The sequence below is a fragment of the Dipodomys merriami genome, unplaced genomic scaffold, assembly GCF_024711535.1.
Source record: "Dipodomys merriami isolate MVZ:Mamm:240054 unplaced genomic scaffold, mDipMer1.0.p SCAF_808, whole genome shotgun sequence".
Classification (NCBI taxonomy): Eukaryota; Metazoa; Chordata; class Mammalia; order Rodentia; family Heteromyidae; genus Dipodomys; species Dipodomys merriami.
This window is the reverse complement of record NW_027206411.1, coordinates 285,446-310,051: the sequence shown is the minus strand read 5'-3', so window position 1 is coordinate 310,051 and position 24,606 is coordinate 285,446. Positions and strand designations below refer to the sequence as shown.

Here is a 24,606-nt window from a genome sequence, read left to right as displayed (position 1 = left end):
TGCTGATTTAACAAGAAAAAATATGCAAATAATAGAATCTGAGCAATGTAGCTGAGTGCACATAATTTTAAACTACTCCAAATTACACATTGTAGAAGACTGAATGTGGCTTATCTAAAGGAAAACATCAACACATGATATAAATGAAAGTAAAAATCTCATGAAAAAAGAGAAGCAGTTTCTGGAATGTAATAGTTCAATAAATTGTGGTCAAAATCTGTTTAGTACTGACAAAATTGCATAACTATTTAGTTAGATCCAAAAAAAGACCCAAGTTACTTGAGATGATTTGAAACTTTGGCAAAGTAGAAGGATACATCTGTAACATTATTATGGATGTTGACTCTGGCATGATATTCATTTCCTCTTTGATCTGACAAATGAATATATGAAAGAACATTACTTTAACTAAATATCAAGACCTAACTAAACATATAACCAGAAAAGTCATCATGCAAGCCATATTACAACTTGGGTAAAAGAAAAATCAGTCATACTGATTCTGTATTTATAGTAAATGTTGATTTTTTTCAGCTGGCATTTTTATAGCATCGTGTTACATGATATATATCTTGGTAACTAATTTTAGATGCCTCCTTAAATTTTGTTCTGAGTACAATGTCTCACTTCTGTTCTTAACCCATGAAACGATGTTTATTACAAAAATTCTAATAATCACTGTTTATAATACACAAAATCTTATAAGCATGACAACAATAAGCATTGGTTAACATTTTGATATCATTGTCTCATGAGTGATGAGGCCTATATTCATGAGTATCATTGTACCTAGATTTCTCAGCCTTAATTTAGCCAGTGTTAAAAAATGTTTTTTTTTTAATTTTTTATTGTGAAAATACAGTACAGAGGGGTTACAATTACATGGGCAAGATAGTGAGAACATTTCTTATCAATCATTGTAGCCTCCTCCTTTGTTTACTCTTCCCATCCCTTCCCAGCCTCCCCCCGAACCCCCACCCAATCACTGTTAAAAATGTTTATATCTTTATTTGTCACCCATCAGAGTTTAAATCTGAGTATAAAGCCTAAGAAAAATGACAAAGTAAGAATTTAGCTTTTTTGTATATAAACACAATGCAGCATAGAGTCACTCACTGGTTTAAAGTCAACATATATCTCCAAAACACTCTAAGCATTTCCTTACAATGTGTGTTATTCTCATGAAGGGAATGGGGAATGTGGGAAGAGGACTATCCAAGCATTTTCTTCAAATATACATAATTTGGCTTTACCTCTACATTTTGCTATAAGCATTTCTGATAAAAACTCTTCAGGTATAATATATCCTTGTTTCATATACCAAACTACATTCAGAAAATTGTATACCAATTAACTAAAGAAGGTCCTGGCAGAAAAAAATGGCATCTCTAAACTATGTGACACCCAATTCTTAGGTATTTCATTATGCCTTCATTTAATGAAAGTGATTGTTTAAATGCTTCATGAAGTATTAATAAAAATTGATCAGTGTACTATAATACAATTGTGTATAATTTAATCCTAGAATAATCCAGGAACTGCCCACTCAATCATGACATATATCACTTTCCATTAGTATTCATATGGATAGGAATGAATTTCTTAGGATCTCCTGCCATTTGGACGTGGCAGGACCAAGATTGGAACAGTGGGCTCCAGCCCCCCCACTTAAACCTGAGGATAGGGAATTCACCAGTCTTTCTAAGAACATCAGCAAGACCAGTGATTAGTCAGGCACCAGTGGCTCTCAGCAGTCCTCCTTGGTACTTACAAAGCTATGATAAGAGGGTCATGGTAAAAGTCACCCTAGGCAGGAAAGTCCTTGAGACCACTGTCCAACTTTAGTGCCAACAAAGCCAGAAGTAGAGCCATATGGCTCCTGTGGTAGAAGGCTAGGCTTAAACAAAAGCAGTTTAAAGACTGTGCCCAGATCCTGAGTTCAAGGTCCTGGACTGGAAACAAAAAGCCATACAGACCAATCTGTGCAGCCATCGGACTAAAACAGGTCACCCTCAACAGCCTTTTTTGCAATTTATTATGAGGCCAATGCAGGAACAGTCACAAACCAGGCAGGCGAAGAGAACATCAGGTTTCTTAGAAGTAACCTGTATTAAGAAATTTAAAATTGGGGACGTAAAATGGAAGCATACTTATGTAAAAAATACCATTAAGAAAAAGATGAGGGGGCTGGGAAGGTGGCTCAGTGGTAGAGCCCTGGGTTCGATTCCTCAGCACCACATAAGCAAAAAAGAACAAAACCCAGAAGTGGCGCTTTGGCTCAAGTGGTAGAGTGCTAGCTTGAGCTGAAGAGCTGAGGGACAGTTCTCAGGGCCAGAGTTCAGGCCCCATCACCGGACCAAAAAAAAGAAAATAGAAGAAAAAGATGAGGGGGCTGGGAATGTGGATTAGTGAGAGAGCCTTGCCTAGCATTCAAGGAGCCCTGGGTTCACTTCCTTAGTAACACATACACAGAAAAAGCCAGAATTGGTGCTGTGGCTCAAGTAGTAGAGTTCTAGAGCCAGTACCCAAGTCTTGAGTTCAACCCAACCACGGGCAAAGAGATAGCCAGGTAAGTAAGTAGGTAGGTGAATAGGTAGGTAGATAGATAGATGATAGATAGATAGATAGATAGATAGATAGATAGATAGATAGATAGATAGATAGATAGATAGATAGATAGATAGATAGATAGATAGATAGATAGATGGATAGATGGATAGATAGATAGATAGATGGATAGATAGATAGATAGATAGATAGATAGAGAGAGAGAGAGAGAGAGAGAGAGAGAGAGAGAGAGAGAGAGAGAGAGAGAGAGAGAGATAGATAGAGAGAGAGAGAGAGAGAGAGAGAGAGAGAGAGAGAGAGAGAGAGAGAGAGAGAGAGAGAGAGAGAGAGATAGATAGATCTGGTCTTGGTTGTCAGGAGGAAAGAAGAGAACAAGTCCCAGTCATAAGGCCTTCTGCAGTGTGCTAGTCCACCAGCATCTCCTTCAAACAACTACAGAGCAGGAAGATTGTCTCTTTCCCAGTTCTCAGTCAGGACCCCAGAGTCAAGAGGGCAGAGCCAGGTTCTAACTTAGGTGCTTGTAGACAGAAGAGCAAAGGTACTGCCTCTCCTTGGACTGGGGATTTACATTAATGATGTGGAGAATGAAGGAAGGAGAATGGTCTGGTATCAGTAGAAAAAGGGTTTTCAAATCTGACAGAAGGAGAGTCAAGAACCCACTCCCAAAGACCAAAGAACAGGGTTTTTCTACTCTGTTCCTCCCCTCTCAACCACAAAAACTGGCTCTCTATTGGTATCCTGAAGATAGCCTGAGGTTCCTTCACCAGAGGAAGGAAGGTTAATTAGTCATTGTTTGAAGAGCCTGAGAAAAGCCTGACCTTGTTGTAACTCTAACAAATGTTTCCAGTTTCCCCTCATTGCTGGCCATGCCTGGAATGAATGAAGTGGTTTTGAAGCTCACTTCCATGTTGAGTGAGTACATCCTGCAGGCCTAGGTATCCTCACCTACCTTGGCTTTTGCAACTGTTTTCTGCCTTCAAATACAGTTACACTGGAGTTCATCCTGCTAACATGGCTAGGGCTTGGATTCTGAGAACTTCATTTGAACCCAGGATGGGTCAATAATGTTTGTTTCATGCTTCTATAGCTCAAGAATTCTTTTTTTTTTTAATTTTATTTTATTTTATTTGAGAACATACTGTACAGAGGGTCTACAATTCCATGGGCAGGATAATGCATACATTTCTTACCAAGCATTGCAGCCTCCTCCTTTGTTTACCCTTCACCTCCCTTCCCAGCCTCCCCCCTCCCCCCACCCAATTATAGCCCCCCCCCACACCGACATTGTAAAACTGGTTTTGACATGACATTTTGTACTTCTCATTGTTGCAACAGGTCCACCTGAATCCTTAAACGACTTGTTTGTCCCCATCTCCTCCACATGTTATACTGACATCAAATACAGTGAAAGCGGGGGTTACACTGTGGGAGAGGGACACACAAAGCAAGAAAGAAATAATCTTACAAATGCGTTAGAAACACATGCATGAAAGAAACGAAAACATTAAAATACATATTTAAGGGTTCATTTTCCTAACATCACATTATCTGACCTTTTCTGCTTGACTCATACCTATAATAGATATTGCAAATAAGGGAAACCATGGGACCTATGCTTCTTTGGGCCTGGCTTACTTCACTTAATATAATTTTTTCCAAACCTTTCCATTTCCTAACAAATGGGGAAATGTCATTCTTTCTGAATGAGGCATAGAATTCCATTGTGTATATATACCACATTTTCTTGATCCATTCATCTACTGAGGGTCATCTGGGTTGGTTCCATATCTTAGCTATGGTAAATAATGCTGCAATAAACATTGTTGTGCTGGTAGCTTTAGTGTGGTCTTGTTTGTAAACATTTGGGTAAATGCCCAAAAGTGGGATTGCTGGATCATAGGGGAGATCTATGTGAAGTCTTTTGAGGAACCTGCATACTACTTTCCAAAGTGGTTGAACAAGTTTAAATTCCCACCAACAATGAAGTAAGGGTCCTTTCTGTCCACATCCCCTCCAGCATCTGTTGTTAGAGTTCTTGATTTTTGCTGTTCTAACTGGAGTGAGGTGATATCTCAATGTTGTTTTGAATTGCATTTCTTTTATGGCTAGGGATGTTGAACATTTCTTCATGTGTCTATTGGCCATCCTTCTTTCTTCTTCAGAGAAGCTTCTCTTTAAGTCTTTCGCCCACTTATTTATTGGGCAGTTGTTTCTTTGAGGATTTGTTCTTGGGTGGTTTAATTTTTTGAGTTCCAAGTATATTTTAGATATGAGACCCTTGTCCATTGTATGGCTAGTAAAGATCTTCTCCCAATCCGTGGGCTTTCTATTGATCTTGCTAGCTATGTCATTTGCCCTGCAGAAGCTCTGCAACCTTATGCAATCCCATTTGTCCAAACTTTCTTTGATTTGTTGTGCTTCCGGGTCTCTATTCAGAAAATTTCGGCCTGAGACAAGGAGACCTAGGGTTTCTCCTATTCCATCCTGTAAAGTTTTCAGAGTGTCTGCTTTGACTTCAAGGTCTTTGATCCATTTTGAGTTGATTCTGGTGCAGGGTGATATATAAGGATCTAGCTTTAGTTTTCTACATTTAGTTAACCAATTTTGCCAGCACCATTTACTGAAGAGGCTGTCTTTCTTCCATTCTATTGTTTTAGATTCCTTATCGAAGATTAGATGGCTATAGGTCAGTAGGTTCATTTCTTTGTTATCAATTCTATTCCATTGGTCCTGGGGTCTGTTGTTATGCCAATACCAAGCTGTTTTGATTACTATGGCTTTATAGTAGAGTTTGAAATTTGGTATTGATATTCCTCCAGCAGTGTTCTTTCCGTTGAGGAGCGTTTTTGCTATTCGGGGTCTTTTATTGTTCCATATGAATTTTTGGATTGCCTCTTCTTTTTCCTTGAAGAATGAGGTTGGAATTTTGATAGGTATCGCGTTGAATTTGTAGATAGCCTTGGGAAGTATTGCCATTTTCACGATGTTAATCTTGCCAATCCAGGAGCATGGGAGGTTTTGCCATTTTTTAAGTTCTGTGTTGATTTCCTTTTTCAAGATTTTAAAGTTTTCATCGTTGAGATCCTTCACTTCTTTGGTTAAGTTAATTCCTAGGTATTTTATTTTTTGTGGGGCTATTACAAATGCAGTTGCTTTCCTAATTTCAGCCATACTTTTCTCATTGTTGGCATATAGAAAAGCCATTGATTTTTGGGGGTTAATTTTATAACCTGCTACTTGCCAAAGTTTTGAATCAGCTTGAGTAATTTGGGAGTGGAGTCTATGGGATTCTTTAAATACAAGATCATGTCTTCTGCAAAGAGGGAGAGTTTTATTTCTTCTTTCCCTATTTGGATCCCCTTTATGTCTGCATCTTGTCTTATTGCTGTAGCTAGGCATTCTAATACTAGATTGAAGAGAAGTGGAGAGAGTGGGCATCCTTGTCTTGTTCCTGAGTTAAGAGGAAATGGTTTCAGTTTTTCACATTTGAGTATAATGCTGGCTGTAGGTTTGTCATATACAGCCTTTATTGTATTGAGGAATGTTCCATGGATTCCTAATTTTTCCAGAACCTTCATCATAAAGGGGTGTTGGATCTTGTCAAATGCTTTTTCTGCATCTATTGAGATAACCATGTGGTTCTTATTCTTGCTCCTGTTGATGTGATGAATAATATTAATTGATTTGCATATATTGAACCAGCTTTGCATCCCTGAAATGAATCCTGTTTGATCATGGTGTATGATTTTTTGCATGAATTGTTGAAGTCGTTTGGCCAAAATTTTGTTGAGAAGATTTGCATCAATGTTCATCAAAAAATGGGTCTATAGTTCTCTTTCTTTGATGAGTCCCTGCCTGGTTTTGGGATGAGGGTTATGATGGCTTCATAGAATGTGTTCGGTAGAGAGCTTTCTCTTTCAATTTCATTGAAGAGTTGGAGGAGTATTGGTGTGAGCTCTGCTTTGAAGGCTTCGTAAAATTCCGCTGTAAAACCATCTGGTCCTGGACTTTTCTTAGCTGGGAGGTCTCTTATTGCTGTTTCTATTTCAATGCTTGATATGGGCCTGTTAAGCTGGTTTAACTCATCTTGGTTTAGTTTTGGCATGTCAATATTTGCTAGGAAAAGGTCCATTTCTCTCAAGTTCTCAATTTATTAGCATAAAATTTTGAGAAGTATTCCCTTATAATGTTCTGAATCTTGGTTGTTTCCGTGGTAATGTTTCCCTTCTCATCTCTGAGTTTATTAATTTGCGTGTGTTCTCTCCTTTTTCTGATAAGGTTTGCTAAGGGTCTGTCAATTTTGTTAAGTTTTTCGAAGAACCAACTCTTTGTTTTGTTGATTCTTTCTACAGTTTTTTTGGATTCTACTTCATTTAATTCTGATTTAATTTTGATTAATTCTTTCCGTCTACTGGATTGGGATTTATCTTGCTGCTCTTTTTCAACGAGGTTTAGATGTGTCATTAAATTGTTAGTTTCAGATCTCTCCAATTTGTTGATGTAGGAGCTCAGAGCTATAAACTTGCCTCTGAGTAGTGCCTTTGCTGTGTCCCAGAGGAGCTGGTAATTTGTGTGTTCATTTTTGTTGAATAGCATGAACATGTTAATTTCCTTTCTAATCTCTTCCATGACCCACTCATGATTCAACAGTGTGTCGTTCAGCCTCCATGTGATACCGGACTTTCTTTGGAGGCTTTTGGTGTTGAGTTCTAATTTTATTCCCTTGTGGTCAGAGAGAATGCAAGGTATAACTTCAATGTTTCTGAATTTAGACAAGTTTGCTTTGTGGCCTAAAATGTGGTCTATTTTAGAAAACGTTCCATGTGCTGCTGAGAAGAACGTGTATTCTGATGCTGCTGGGTGAAATATTCGGTAAATGTCTGCTAAGTCTAGTTGATCTATGCAGCTGTTTAGATCTGCAGTTTCTCTGTTGAGTTTTTGCCGAGTTGATCTATCTAGTGGGGAGAGTGGTGTGTTAAAATTCCCAACAATTAATGTCTTTGGATCTATATGGGATTTGAGGGAAAGTAGTGTTTCTTTGATAAATTTGGGTGCTCCATTGTTTGGCGAATTGATATTTAGAATTGTAATATCCTCCTGAAGGAGAGATCCTTTAATTAGTATGTACCTACCTTCTTTATATCTTCTCACGAATTTTAATTTGAAGTCTATTTTATCTGATATTAGGATTGCAACTCCCGCCTGTTTATGAGGGCCGTTTGCTTGGTAGATTTTGTTCCAGCCTTTAACCTTGAAAATGTGTTTGTTTTTACGGGCAAGATGTGACTCGTGCAGGCAGCAGATAGAAGGGTCTTGTTTTTTAATCCAACTAGACAGTCTATGTCGCTTAATTGGAGAGTTCAGTCCGTTAACGTTAAGAGATAGGACTGAGAGGTATTTGGGAGTTCCTGCCATGTTATCCACCTTCTTGGGGGCTGTGAAAACTGGGTTCTTCCTACGGTTCTTGGATTCTCAGTTTGGGTGCAGTTTCTTGGCCTTTGTTTCGGTCTTGTTGGTTTTCTATGTGTAGGACATCTTTAAGAATCTTTTGTAGGGCTGGTTTGGTGGAGATGTATTGTTTCAATTTTTCTTTGCTATGGAAGGTTTTTATTTGGCGTATAGTTATGCAGGAGAGTTTAGCTGGGTACAGTATTCTTGGTTGATAGTTGTTTGTTTTTAGGGCATGGCATACGTCATTCCAAGCTCTTCTTGCTTTGATTGTCTCTGCTGAGAAATCTGAGGTGATTCTAATTGGTTTCCCTATATAGGTGATTACCCTTTTCTCCTTGACAGCTTTAAGGATCTTTTCCTTGGTCTGGGTTGATCCTGTGTGGATTATAATGTGACTGTGGGATGTCCTATTCTGGTCTGGTCTATTTGGGGTTCTAAAAGCTTCTTGTATCTGCGTAGGCCTATCTTTTTGTATGTTTGGGAAGTTCTCTGCTAGGATCCTGTTAAACAAATTTCCTAGACCATTAACTTCTGTTTCTAGGTGCTCCTCTATACCCATTATCCTTAGATTGGGCCTTCTGATGGTGTCTTCCAGGTGTTGTATAGACCTACCATATTTCTTGGACTTGTCTTGGATGGTTGTATGTTCTTTCTCTATAATATCTAGGCTGTTTTCAATCCCTGAGATTCGATCTTCTGCATGGTCTAACCTGCTGTCAAGACTCTCTACTTTGTTTTTTATCTCTTTTCTTTCTAATTGGTCAGCTTTGATGGCTTCAAGTTCTTTGTTGAAGCTCTGTTTTAGGTCTTGTATGAATTTCTTTACTTCCTTAATTTGGTGTTCAGTGTTTGTTCTCAAATCACTTAGTTGATTGGTTATGGTTTCTTTGGACTCCCATTCCTTCTGTTGGGTTCCATTCAGCATTCCCTTTGTGGTCTCCTTGACTTCCTTCAGCTCTTTGTTAATGGATTCCATGAATGCCTTTAGTGATCTTTGTGTATTCTCTACCTGGTCTCTCAATTCCTGAATTTCTCTTTGATTAGCTTCCTCCCGTCTGTGGGATTCCTGCAGTTCTTTTTCTTCCCGTTCGTGGGATTCCTGCAGTTCTCTTTGAGTGTTCTCTGCCTGCTCACGCCATTCCTCCCTTTCTCTTTGAGTATTCTCTAGTTGTTCACGCAAATCCTGTATCAGTTTTTGAGTAGCTTCCTCACGCTTATGATATTCCTGTATAAACTTTGGGGATGCCTCCTCTCTCTCCCTATCACGCTCATACAGAGTCCTTTGTACATTGTCAAACTTCTCATTTATCATGTTTGCTATTAGTGTTTGTAGAGCTATTTGGGAACTCTCCTCTGGATTATTCTTTATCTGTTCTAATCCCTGATTATCAAGGTTGGGAATTGAGATACCCGAATTTGCCATTTTTCTTGTGTTTTTCCGGCTTACTCGGCCCATTTGAGATGAAGATTGCACCAGTTTTGTGCTAGAACACTATCTTAAGGCAACCATCAACCAAAGTTTGCATTTGTACAGTCAATAGTCTACAGATACAATCTAGTTCAACAGATACATCTATTCAACATCAAACAACTATATGTTAAAGGACTTCGAACCGCAGAAAAGAATTTGGAAAACCAGAAATTATTTGGATTAGGGAGAGATGTGGGTAAAAAATAGGAATAGATTGGTGTGGGGAGGCACAGGGAGAGTTAACTATGTCCTAATCACAATGCAGGAAATGGGTTGGGTAGGATGCAAGTAGAGAGAGAGAGAAAAAGAAGAGACGGAAAGGGGAATGAAGAGAGACCAGAAAAAAATAGAAACGTAAAAATTAATGTTATTATAGAGGTTAAAAGACCGTCTATTTAGAGAGGAATATGAATATGTTCAGAAAAGGGGAGGGACATAGAGGAGATGTGAAAATCTTTAAGGATGGGAAAGGGAGAAGAAAACATCAGAAGTTCAGTAGAGCTAGACAAAAAACAAAAAGATAATTAAGAAAGAAAGAAAAAGAGAAAGAAGTCAAGAAAAGAAAGGAAAACGCTCATTCACATATTCCTAAAATAAAAATTATAAGATGAGAAAAAAAAAGTTACTGGAAAACAATTATTTTTTCAGAAGAGGCAAAAATTAAAGATTAATAAAAGTTTTGGAAGGGAAAATATATATACACACACACACACACACACACACACACACACACACATATATATATATATATATATATATATATATATATATATATATATATATATATATATATATATATATATATATATATAAGGTAACCAAAAACAAAAAACAAGCAAAAAAAAGAAAAGAAGAAGAAGAAGAAAAAAAAGAAAAAAAATGTCTTTTGTTTTTTTTTGGGGGGGGGAGGAGTGGGAAGAATCCTGTATCTCCCTTTTGTCTGTAACCAGTCTCTTGTTGGAGTCTCTGGTCAGCTTGAGGTCCTGTGGCTTGATTGGTTTCTTAAGTCGGTTTGTTGGAAGAGGCAGAAAAATGCTCTGCTTTACCCAAGATTTTGAGATCCCCCTCCCAGGTTAGTTTTCTGGGAGGGTGATCTGCTTTGAGAATCACAAAAGAGGGGAATGTGGTGATGAGGCTAGGTTCTGGGTAGAGTTGAGGCCTTTTAACAAACAGTAGCTTTTCCCTGGGGCTATTTTATGATAAAGCTCACAGCGCCCAGCCTGGAGCCATTCTCAGGGTTTCTGTTTTTCAATTGATTGTGGTGGCTGCTAGAGGGAGGGGCAGCCTCTGGCTCTGGTTACCCAGTGAGGCAAGGCACTCCAATGGCTGGCGCCTGAGCTGGGTGACTTTTCCCTGGATGGAGCTGAGTCTGGCAGGTCACTTCGCCGTTAAGTTCTTGTGACCTGCTAAATGACTCGTTTTATTCCAAGGCCTGAGTTGGAGCTAGCAGCTCCTCCGAGCTTTGTCGGTATCCAAGATGGAGATCTCCGGTGCTGGGGGGGGAGGGGTGGCCTTCCCTCCTCTGCTCCCTGAGGAGTGAGGACATCGGGCTGGTACTCATGCCGAGTCTTGGATCCTGGGTCGTCTCTGGTCTGCAAACAGCAGGATGAAGATGTCCGCTCCTTGTTGGTTCTTGTTGATGTTGAGTAGAATCCACTCGTCCGCTGCGTCTGGCTCCTTCGTCCCGGACTCTCTGTGTCTCAGGTATGACCCCACGGCGGTGGTCACCGTCGCGACCCTGCCGCCGCAGCGGCAGCTGATGTGTTTCCTTGGCTTCCCCTCTCTTGTCTAACTCTCTGTCCTGTGATGGCACACTTGGTGTGATACTCTGGCTTAGGACTGTTCACTGGAACTCTAAAACTTCTTTCTATGCGAGAGCTTGTTCAGATTCCAGCTTCTCCTCCGCCATCTTCCCGGAACTCCTCTAGCTCAAGAATTCTAAGAACATTTAGAGTGCAAGTAATTTCTCATCACCAAGGGAAACCCAGGAAGCTCTTGAACATCTGACCTTTCAGAAGTGGAAGTCAGAGTGTCATAGATTTTCCAGCCCTAGTTGGCTTCACCTTGTGATCCTCAGACCTCAGTCTCCTGAGCTAGGGTGACAGGCATGAGCTACTGGTGCTCTGCTAGTTTCAGAAATATAATGACATTAACAATATAAGTCAACTGCATATCACAAAGGGCTTGGGGAATGTATAAAGCTTTTCAACGTTGGACCTTTCAGAACTCTGTAGGACACACGGTTATATTGCTAGAGCCTGAAAGGCTGGGCATATGGGTGTTCTACACTTCAACCTGGAGCTCTGACTCCAATTCTGGTGTATATCAGCATTCATTTTCCAGAGAATGTTCTCCTAATTAGCAAATAGGAAAAATACTTTGATTAACCCTCACTTTTTCTCCTGATGTGTGTCTTAAACTCAAACCTAGGCACTATACCTGAGCCCTTCAGCTTAAGGCGAACACTCTATCACTTGAGGCATAGCATCACATGGGGTCTCTTTGTGGTGCATTGGAGAGAAGAGTCTAACAGGCTTTCCTTGCCTAGGCTGTCTTTGAACTGTGGTCTTCAGATTTCAGCCTCCTGAGAAGCTAATGTTCCAGTTTGAGCCACCGGCACATGGCATATTTTTTCTGACAGTCCTGGGGCTTGATTTTAGGGCCTGGGTACTGTCTCTGAGCTTCTTTTTCTCAAGGTTAGCACTCTACCACTTTAGCCACTCCACAGCTTTTGGCTTTTTCTGAGTTGTGGCACTGAGGATTCTAATCCTGGCATCCATGAATCCTGAGCATGCCCTCTACCAGTAAGCCAAATTTCTAGCCCCACCCTTACAATTTTATCCCTCAACTTGCCTATCTTCAAGAAAAGGCTTCTAAGTATAAATAATCTAAAAAAATCTCTATAGGAAGGTTTCCAAAGATAAATAATACAAAGCTCATACTTGGGAGAGATCAAAACATGTGAAGACTGTGACAAATGCTTCCATTTAATTATGTATCATGTTCAACACTTAAAAAGTATTAATGAAAAATGAGTCAATGTCCTAAATTATTGTGTATAATTTTATAATAGATGTACAACATGTACTAAATATTATGTGTATAATAATACTAAATACAATAAGCAATAAATGAATCAAGTAAAAAATAAAATAAATGCAAAATCAATAATAAAAATCATAATATGTAAACTTACATATGGAAATATATATCATATATTCTACCTAGATAGAAATATTTTTCCATTGCAGGGCCTTCATTGAGACCCTGTTGTCTCTAGCCTGAATTTCTTTTCCTCAAGGACTGTGAGCTTTGCCTTCACCCATGGTGCAAAAGATTTACCTTGATGATGAGATCAAATCCCAGCAATGATGGAAATACTTGCCCCAGGTCCAAGACAGTGACTTATTTTTTTTAATGGAAGCAGTTATTTTTATTCAGTTCCATACTGAACAATAATAAAAGCAGTGTAGAATTTTGTAAATCTGTACAGACATCTCTCCCTTACCCCCCAAATACTTCTCTGAGTACTACTTTTTTCAATTTGATCTCAGTTCAATATCAGCTGAGATAGGAACGTCTGTGACACTCTTATCTCCAATTCACTGCCAAAGAAAGCTGCAAATGGACTTATGGCTCAAGTGGTAGAATGCCAGCCTACAACAAAAAGCTCAGGGACAGAACCCAAGCATTGAGTTGAAGTCCTGGAATAGTGCATATACATACAGAAAGGAAGTAAGTCACTCAAGTTTTCAACCTTCCATTTCCCTAATCCTAACTCCTATTCTGGTCAGAACCCTAAGAGTAACCTTGATGATAATAGTAACCACATCTGAAATTAATGGAAATTACTCAAGTTTAGATTACTTCCTTTTAGATATGCATTGTCTTTGAAATGATTTGCAGTTTGCTCCAAATCCTACAGATTCGCTGACTTGGACACTGAAATCTATCTTGTTCCCTATTAGAAATCATTAATCTCAAATCTTCATATCATAAAAAATACCATAGTTTTCACAGATTTTAACTTTTACTGAACTCCTGTATCTCCAAAAACAATTTGCAGGTTTACTTAAAATCTACTCTACTTCTAAACCATAACTATATACCTAAACCTTACTAGAAACATAACTCTAAATTTAACCCTATTGAACCCTGAATAGTAAACTTAGGGAAACTCTGTAGTTTTTGTTAAATTTCATACTTAGTTTACTTGAAAGTGTCAGCAGAAAACTCAGTTTTACCTTAAAGGTTACCGTTCCCTAACCCTAAGCCTAAACTGAATTAGAAAAGTAAACCTAAACATAGAACTAATGGCCTTTGGTTTCTAAAAACCACACAAATACATTAGTTTTATTCATCCAAATCCTATTCAACTCATCTTTCTTAACATAGTTTGTAGTTTCACTCATTATCTTGTCTTTATTGTAATCCTAACCTAACTGGAATATTGAGGTTAACCCTCACACTAATCATACCCTAATCTTAATTTTATTAGCCGTTTCCTATTTCACATTCATTCTAATTCTAACTTGACTTCTCATTCAAAGATTTACATTCAGTTTGACCCTAAATGCGGCGAGCGCCTTCTCGGCCAGCGAGGAAGAACGACCACCACACCAGGAGTCTTCTCAGATCACACTTTATTGGAGAGCCTTCTTGTTGATAGGAGAGCTTGAGCGAGAGACCCTGTGTACAGAAACGTGGCCGCTTATATATGGAATAGGAACACGGGGTTGTTCTGTCATTGGTCGTCTGCCTTTCACCGTCACCAAGTGCCACGGGATTGGCTGGGGACTCTACGTGTCTCGTGCATGCGCAAAGCCCTGGACCCACAGTCCCGCCAAGCACTGCCTAATATGGAGTTGTTTACCTCAAAGCTGCAAGGAAGTGGGCGCCATCTTGTAATGGCGTTCGCCCCGGCTCCCCGCACCTAAATTTTCCATTTCTCTTATGCTTACACTAACCTCAGCTGGAACTGAAACCTAACTTTCACCCTAATTTATAATCCAATTCTAATGTTAAAGAAAAAGTCTAGTTTTTAATCATTCTCATGAATATTCCAATTTTCGCTCTGGAAATGAGTTTCAGTTTGCCCTAATTCCCACAAATTATCTGACTCTACCCCTGAAGTTATCTTGTTCCCTAACATGAACCATTATATTATTTGTCCTCAAATTGTCTTACCAGGAAAAATACTGTAGTTTCCATTGATCCTAACTTTTCCTGAACCACTGTATCCTAAAACAGTTTCAGATTTACTTATCATCTAGTACTTTACTTAAAGACAACTCTCAACCTAAACCTGGTTGGAAAACTCTCATTAATCATTACAAGAATGGTCACTGAGGAATAAACATAATGATAAACCTCTAGTTACTATTCATTCTCACATATTTGCTTCTACTTGTTAGAGAGAACCTAATTTTATACTAAAAATTTTCTTATTCATAACAGAAATATAATCATTAGAAAATACTGACCCTAATCTTAATCCAAATTATATGACAATACTAACACTAACACAAGTACACTAGTTTTCACTCATCCTAACTTGTTTCAAATAAGCCTTCCAAACATAGGTTTCAATTTTTTTCCAATATCTTAGTCATTTTCTAACCCTAAACTTAATATTTCTTAACTGGAACATTGAGTATAACCATCAGCCTAATTGTAAGTAGATTCTAATATTAATAGCAATTCTCTAGTTCACATTCATTCGAATACTTACTAGACTTATATTAAAATTTAACTTCAATTTGACCCTCATTCTCGAAATAAATTACAGGTTTTCTGTAAACTCTACAGACTTTCTCACTCTTAACACTGAGTGTATCTTGTTCTATAACAGGAATCATTAGACCCATAGATCTCAAATATCTCCTGATATTATGAAATACATTGTACTTCCATTTTCCCAACTTTTCCTGAATTCCTAGTACCTAAAAAAAGTTCAGCTTTACTTAACATTTGACACATTTTTTTTTTCTTTTTGTCGGTCGTGGGGCTTGAACTCTGGGCCTGGGCACAATCATCGAGTTCTATAGCTCAAGGTGTAACCACTTGAGCAACAGCACCGTTACTGGGGCTATCTTTCAATTGTGATCCTCAGAAATCAGCTTCCTGAGTAGCTAGGATAAGAGGTGCGAGCCACCAGTTTAACCCATTTCTTTATCCTCAACTCCGGATAACCAGAAACCTAATCCTAATCACAGATTGATTTAACACCAAATGGTTAATGTAAAGAAAATTGTCTAGATTCTATTCAATCACACATTTTTTGGCTTCTACTTCTTAGAGGAAAACTAAAATTTACCTTAAAACTTATCCTTCCCTAACCCTAACCAGAACAAAAATGTATCTCACACTTCAAACAAAATTATATCTGAATGTTTAAAGTAACACAGATTGGTTTTCATTCATTCTTGCCATTCATTCTTCTTAAAATGTGTGGCAGTTTTACACAATATCTTACATCTTTTTCTCATCCTAACCCCAGCTCTAACTGGAACACCTTGCCTAATCCTAAGCCTACATATAACCGAACCATCATGTTAATATAAACCTCTTTTTTTCACATTTATCGTAACTCTTGCTCAGCATGTAGGCCTAAATTTTACTTGCATTTTGAACCTACATTTTTAAATTGTTTTTCTATTTCCTGTTACGTTTTATTTTCATTATTTAACAAAAATTATTTTGTTGTAAAGATGCTTTAAAGAGTGCTTAGTTACATGTGTAAGTTAAGGAGTACATTTCTTGCTGAGTATTGTTACCCCCTTCTTTCTTGTTCAGCCACTATTCCATCCCTCCACTCTTCCCTTACTCCTCCCTTCCCATGGTGTAAACTTCATTTTCCACACAGTGTCTTGTGAGTATCTTTGTTGCAATGGGTCATCCTGTGTTGAACCTAAATTTTCTATTTCTCTAACCCCAATTCTAATTCTGTCTGGAATCCTAACCCTAACCATAATAATAATGATAACTCAATTCAGAAGTTAATAAAAACTACTCAATTTTTTGTTCATCCTGTTAATCCAATGTGCATCATGATTTAAGTTGCAGTTTAGCTTAAATCTTCCAAATTTGTTTATATGCACATTTATAAAAATGTAATTTTATGTGAAAAACAGAAGATCTTTGGAAGAAGGAGTAATGAGAAGGAAATGGAGTATAATCACATACGTTAAATATATTATGGCATTATCACTTCTGACAAGTAATAACCATTAACAAAATAAACTAAAAATAAATAAATGACACACTGCTTTCTAATGTTCTTTACGAGAGACATGATATGTCTTATGAAAGAAATAATTTTGTTAGATAAACTTTGTTTGTGCATAATTTATATTGTTATTGGCCAATTATTTAACTTAATGAATATAAATTTATTGAATAAGATTCCATGACAAAAAATATAAAACAGTTACTTAGCAATTGTTTGAGAAAAAGTTATTGTCCTGAGTTTTAGGAAACTGAATTTTTATTTCCCTTAAGCAATGAATTAGGTTTACTCATCTAGTATTTGTCATAAGTTTAGAGAACATAATTGGCATGAAAAACAACTAACTGCACATCTTCTTTCTTGAATGAGTGATATTTTAAACATTTTATTTTATTCAAATGCATACTGCATTTCAAAATAAATGCAAATTTTTCTCCTTTCAGAACAAGTACTTACACTGAAATTAAATATGCTAGCATATTAAGGTATTTAAAAGCTAAATTTTCTATGTTTTATATATAGCTCTACATATTCAGAATGACATGATATTTTTTATTCATAAACGTCTAACCTCAGATTTTTGCTTCATCAATATATTGTCTCATGAGGTTGTAGTGAAGGCTCCAGTAAGCAGCGTGGTCAAAGCCGTTTCCTGAATTCTAAATTTTAAATCTAATCATTTTTAGGCTTTGATAATATCATTTACTATCTCTTCAGAGCAATTAAGCTAAAATAAATACTACTTTTTAAACTTTTCACACACATTGTAAATAATATTAACATAGGCCAAAAAGAGACTATTTCAGACTCATCATATTTGGTGATCTTACTGTGAAGAATGTAGAGAGTAGAAGGTCCTTAAACTCAATAAATAGTTTTGGTTAAATTAAATCATATATCTGGATTTCTAATTTAGAGGTTAATCACATGGAAACAGGAAAATAATAAAAAATTTACTTTGGGATCAACAGAAAAAGATATTTGTGCATGTACCACAGTTGCTTTAATAGTCTGTAGTTGAACACTGAACTTCGATCTATATCTTGGCTGTTGTTGTAAATAATGTGAATAACAATGAACTACAGATGTATTTACAAGATACCCAGAGAGAAATAATCACATGATTGGTGTATCAGATGATATTTCAACTTTGGATATCTTTAGAAAACTGCATACTACTTTCTACAACGAGAACACTAACCTGTATTTTGAACAAGAGTGTAGAAAATTTCCTTTTCTCCACAGTCTCGCCATCCAACATTATTACCTTTTGAGTTTTTTTAAAGGGCAGGTTTTTACCGTGTGAAGTACCCAAGACTGGCCTAAGACTCAAATCCTTTTACCCCAACCTAATAATCGCTTGGAATTACCTGGTTCCTTGGATATTTTTTATAAGAGTTATGATAGTTATGAAGTAGTAAGTATCTTAGTAATTTTGAATTGCATTTCTCTAATGACTTCTCTTTACAAAGAATTAAGCCAGCATAGAAGTTGTATTAAATACAAATTTGTAAACCCACACGCGATTTTCAGGGCTTTTTGGAAAACATGTCTATTCAGAACTTTTGTCCATTTTTAATCAAGTTTCTTGTTAACCTCATCTTTAATCTCTCTATACAAAATCAATAATTAGTTCAAGGTAGTAGAAAGGAAAACATTAAGCAACTCCTAACATTTTTCAATTTTTTATAACATGATATTGCTTAAATCATTTTATGTTAACACTTGAGACTCTATAACTCAATTTAGTTAGACCTTTTACAAGGCTATATGTATTTTATTTATTTTACTTTGATTTTTCTTTCCAAAGTCTGTGTGACTAATTTCCTATGGTTTCTTTCTGTCTCATGTTGTTCAGATTTGAAAGTGAAGAATAAATGTAAGGATGCAAACAAAAAATTATACAGTTCCCCTCCTCTGATGATTCCTCTACAAGAATGAGGAAAGTGTTCATCCTTCTAAGGACCTATGATAGCATATCAAAAAGAGAATTCATTTTCTATGTCTTCCTTATCTTTGTAAATTGAATGATGTAAAACACAATATACTGCTCAGATACTTTCATGTTTTTTCAGTTTTGCACATTTTCATATGGATTTCACCTCAGTCTACAACATTCCTTCATCGTTCTGTCCCTGATATTTTTACACTATCAAGACATAAGATAACCAGTTTGATTTACAGCATGAGAAGTTATCTACCTGGCTTCCTTGGAAGCAGAGTATGGTCAATAGATATTACTTCTGGTTGCTCATTACATGTAATGGTTTCTGTACACATTCTGTACACATTCTGTACACATTCACATTCTGTTTAGTATTTTAAAAAGACATGGCTAAACTAAAAGTTCATTCATAGAAGTTTATGTTAAGTGTTTCATAAGTTTTATTTCTCTTAATTCTTAAGATAACATTTGCTATAATGCTAATGTTATTGCCATTTTATGGTTGGGAAAAATTGTAATTAAAGATAGTAAGTGCATGTCCCAAAGACACACACAGTGAGGAAGGAAATGAGTCAAAGTTTCCAAAAGTCTTTCAGAAATATCAAAAAGGTCGGTAAAATCTCTCCATTCTCTTACACTCTCAATTCAATATTTATATTGACCAAGAAATAATAGCATAGTAATACTTGCTATGTTATTATGGTGATTGTTTTCTATCACATTTTTTCTTCAACACAGACTATGTTTGTGATATTGGGTTATCATGCACAGAGCAGAGCTTATAAATTGAGGTCCAAAGAGAGCCAAATTTTTTTCTGTCCCACAGTTCCAGTTTCCTTTTTAAAAAGTCCTAAAACGTTTAAATATCATCACTTACTGTCTTTTAAGAATCCCAAAACGAAATAAATTCACATATAATCACTCTAAAATGCTTTAAAAGTAGGAGATAATAAAACAGGCCCCCATGAAGTAAATTTTCTTCTATTTTAAAAATTATTCTGAAAGCCTTGTGCTAGCTGGTCACACCTGTAATCCTATCTACTCGGGATATCTACTCAGGAGCCTGAGATCTGTGGATAACATTCCGGAGCCAATCAGGGCCAAAAAACAAAAACAAAAACAAAAACAAAAACAAAAAAACAACTTCATGAAATTATTTTTCAAAATTTTTAATGAACAAACAAAAAGCCAGGAATGGAGATGTAGCTCATTTAGTAGCTTACCAAGGTAGATAGGAAAGGCCTCGCAAGACCTTGAAGCCCTGATTTTAACTCTGAGTACTCCAACACACATGCATTGGGTGCGTTTGCATGCTCACGCAAGTTTATTGGTGCGCTGCCGAGATCACACACACACACACAAACACAGCACATTCAAATTACCTTCATATCAGTGTTCTACATTAATTTCTTTGTTAACGATAATATATGGGTAAAACAGTGGAAATGAACTCTTCCATCTCAGAACATTTCTATATGTTTTTTATTTTAATAATACTGTGCAGAGGGGTCACATTTACATGAGGAAGAAAATTAGTACATTTTTCTAACAAGCATTGTTACCTCCTCCTTTATATTTCCCCTACTATCCTTTCCCTCCTACCTCCACAAATACACTCCCCTCCCCATTTTCTATCCCCCATCCTAAATTGTAAAGTTCATTTTTCAACATAGTGTCTTGTGCATCTCATGGTTACAATTGGTTAAACTGCATCCCTATTTGAGCATTTTTCCCTTCCTCTCCCCAAATTTCCTACAAGATGTAGGTGCACCAACTTCAAATAGAGAGAAAACAAGGGTTATAGCGTGGGGGAGGAACATACAATGAAACAAAAATAAATGACATCGTACATTATAAGTAAGTTCGAAACAATAGCAAGAAACATAGAACCACTTGTATCCCTATCTTGGGGTTCAATTCCCTTAACATCATCTTGTCTGGTATTATGCACATAACGTTTGAGCTTTTCAGCTTATTCCAGACATATATTCGTTATTGAAAATAAGGGAAACCATGGGACTTATGTTTTTTGGGACTTGGCTTACTTCACTCAATAAATTTTTTTTACAAGTCTTTCTACTTCCTAACAAATTGGGAGATGTCATTCTTGCTGATAGAGGCATAGAATTCCATTGTGTATATATACCACATTTTCTTGATCTATTCATCTAATGGGGGCATCTGGGTTAGTTCCATATCTTAGCTATCGTAAATAATGCTGCAATAACCATAGTTGTGCTGGTAGTTTTAGTATGGTCTTGTTTGTGATCATTTGGGTAAATCCCCAAAAGTGGGATTGCTGTCATAGGGGAGCTTTATGTAGAGTCTTTTGAGGAACCTCCATACTGCTTTCCAAAGTAATTGAACAAGTTTACACTCCCACCAAGAATGCAGTACGGTTCCCTTGGGGCCACATCCCTTCTAGCATCTGTTTTTGTAAAAATATGGAATGCTTCACGAATTTGCATGTCATCCTTGCACAGGGGCTATGCTAATCTTCTCTGTATCGTTCCAATGTTAGTGTATGTGATGCTGAATTGAGCAAAGAACATTTTTTATATAAAGTACAGTTTATTGATTTTATTGAACTAATAATTTTTTATTAAACTAGTAAGTTCAAAACTAGTAAGTTCAAAAGAATTGTTGTGAAATTTTAAAACCATGTATTTCTTACATAAGCACACATTTAAGAATAAAATCAAGACTGACATGTCAAAACAAAGTAATTCCAGATATTTGTTATTCAAGAAATGTGTAGGAGGAGGAATTCAATTATTCTATAAAAGGCACCTGTCATAATGAAGTGTTAAGGTTTGTTAAAAGTTTTAATGTTTTACACATGTTTAATTTTGGGATTTTGCTTATATATGCCAAAATTAGGATTGTTTGGCAAGTATAAAACTTTTCTATAAAGTATTTAAGATTTACGGTAGCAGCTATTAACTACTAAATATTTACATTTCAGAGTTTATAGAAACCTTATTAATGAGAAGTTGCAAAGTCTTTGTGTAAAGAAGTAGAGTGAAGAGTTAAGACTATGTTAACTACACAGTTTCTGTTAAAACATTAGGGCTAACTTCCTTTATATGTTAGTGAGGAAAAAATGATGATGTAAGTCATAAACAAATGATGAGATGAGCCATAAATAGTCATCTTAGTGGGAAACTTTAAGACTATGCATATTCTATAAAACTCTGGTTGAACATCAATACCTTAGCCAGTGTTAAATGTACAGAAATATGAAAACATAATAAAATCTAATATGTCTACACTTCAAATACTGAAAATACTGATAATTGTTTTGTTTTTTATTTTATTAATCATTAATATTTAATTATTGGGTTTCTTTATTTGTAGAATTGTTTTCCTTGTTGTAATATAATACAACATTTGGTAAGTCATCATTAGGAGGTACTTTGAGAAGCTTACTGGGATCGCCAAACCAGATTTTATAGGTGAATGTGAATTTACAAAGAGGAAAATTAAAAACAAAATATTTATTAAAAAATGATCAAGTAGAGTCTGAATCAGGAGTGTTGATAAATGCTTAGCCCTAGGCTGAAGCAGCAGTATTACTGAGTTAAAGCCATAAAAGTGAGAGACTTTTTGTTGTATTTTTTATTTTGACTTTGGTGGTCATGGGGCTTGAACTCTGGGGCCTGAGTGCTATACCTCAGCTCAAGGCTAGCAGTACCACTGAGGCGCAGTACCACTTCCATCTTTTTCTGCTTATGTGGTGCCGAGGAATGAAACCAAGGGCTTCATGAATGCAAGGCAAGCACTCTACCACTGATCCACCTTCCCAGCACCTGAGAGACTATGTTTTCAAAAATCATTTAAACAACATTTGATTTCTGATTTGGGTTATGTTATGAAATATATGAATATCTTTTTATATTTTTGTGAATTGTAATACTTCTAAATTTATACTAACTTTAGCCACTTTATCCTTTTCAAAGTTATGAAATATCTCTGAGAGTTTGTTTTTGTGAAGATTGTTTTTGCATTTATAATTTCTTCTGAGTCACATTTATTTTTATCAAAATAACTTTATATTTCATGTTGATATGTTGTCATACATCAAATATCTTCAAATGTACAATTAGAGTCTAAAGATAGCAGTATGAATATTCTCATACAGCTCTTGTTTATCTGTTATGCACTTTCAGTATTATGATATTTCTCTCTCACTCTCACACTCTCTCATTTCCTCTCTTTCACTTACATGCTCCATGTCTGCTACTTAGAATTTCTGCTGCTCTACTATTATCATTCAGGATCCATGGGTTTTGTGGGAACATGATAGCGACCATCACTTACCCTTGCATTCTTTAAGAGTTATAAGAGTGATGTGATATTATTCTCTAACATTTAAATGGCAAAACACCAAATCTATTAATTCCTTTTCAATTTTACTACTATTATAAATTTTATCACATAACAATCATTGGGATGGATAAGATACTGTGACCTGTGTCCTAAAAAGTTCTTTTTCTTTTACAAACAATCTTTTCTTTTATTATCAGTAAGTACATGCAATGAAAACAAAGCTATACTATGGAAAGTAGACTAAAGATGGTCCCAAGGATGAAAACAAAGGAATGGGGGAAGTGAGTACAAAGGATGCCCATTTATCATGTACACTTTGTGAGAATGACAATATGCTGGGATCTATAGATTAAATCACTGAACAACTGATATATATATATATATATGCACATATATTTATATATGTATATTTATTTACATATGCATATATGTGTGTATATTTCCTTATACATGTACACATGTAAGTTACTATACTCACATACATATACACATGTATACATGCACACATGGAGCAAGACACATAATTACAGCCAATACAAGTTTCATTACTTGCTGAATATGCCTTAGACAGAATGCTTGGAACAATATATATTGAAGATGTATTTGTCTCTAAGAGTTTCTTATCTCTTAAAACTGGTAGGTTTAGAGAGATTCGACTTACAAAATGCAGTACAAGTGACAGCAAATCACTCGGAAGTCTCAGTAAGTATAGGTCATGTGTTGTCTCCATGCTCCCTACGGGATGTTTGCTCTTGTTAGCACTCTAAACAACCAGAGTAGCTGGAGAATACCCAGGTAAAGAATAAAGTATAAGGCTTTAAATGGCATCCTTACTTGAGCTCTTTTCCAACAGCCAGCATGAATTCCTAAGCAGATGAGTGAGTCCTCAGAGAACTGGACTCTACATATACATTTAACCAACCTATATGAAAAGTTCTATGACAGAAATGCTGACTGAGGTCCTGCTGATTTGCTGGCCAAGAAAATAAGAAAAAAAGAAAGTACTTTTTAATGTTTTAATGTTTGAGAATAATTTGTAATCTGTCAATAAATGTGTAGAACACAATTATACCAACTGACATAAAAATGATGGCGTTTCATTTATGTGCTTTTGGAGTTGGCGAGTGACCTTAGGTGTGTCTACACGAGCAGAATAAGCATAAATCAAGCCAGCATTTCTTCATTTAAGATATAAAGAAAGGATACAGGTTTACCCATTGGAACAATGAGATGTACAAGACACTCGACCAGAGTGGGAGGTGAAGGGGGGAGGTGGGGAGGTGTGAAGGGAAAGGAGGGTAGGGGAAAAACAAAGGAGGGGGCAACAATGCTCAATAAGAAATGTACTCATTACATTATGTAACTGTAACCCTTCTGTACAGTATATTTACAACAAAAATATATATTAAAAAGATACAAGGAAAACTTCTACACTTATATGAAGTTGTATTTGTCACTCAATATCAGTAAAGTATTGGTTTTAGGACCACAGGCTTATCACTTTGGATAATCAAAATCTCTACCTGAACACAATATATTATTTAAGTTAGAATCTGCCCACAAGCTAGTGCAGTGAACTTGCTATGAGAATTTTTACTACGTTCTATGTTTATA

The 24,606-nt window shown here is 36.4% G+C and overlaps 1 non-coding gene across 1 annotated transcript; it reads right to left on the bottom strand.

The window, feature by feature from the left end:
• Window positions 1-21,101: 21,101 nt before the first annotated feature.
• On the bottom strand, window positions 21,102-21,208 carry LOC138819653 (U6 spliceosomal RNA). Its single transcript, XR_011369560.1, has one exon. It is a non-coding gene; the product is annotated as a U6 spliceosomal RNA (small nuclear RNA).
• Between the last annotated feature and the right edge of the window lie 3,398 nt (window positions 21,209-24,606).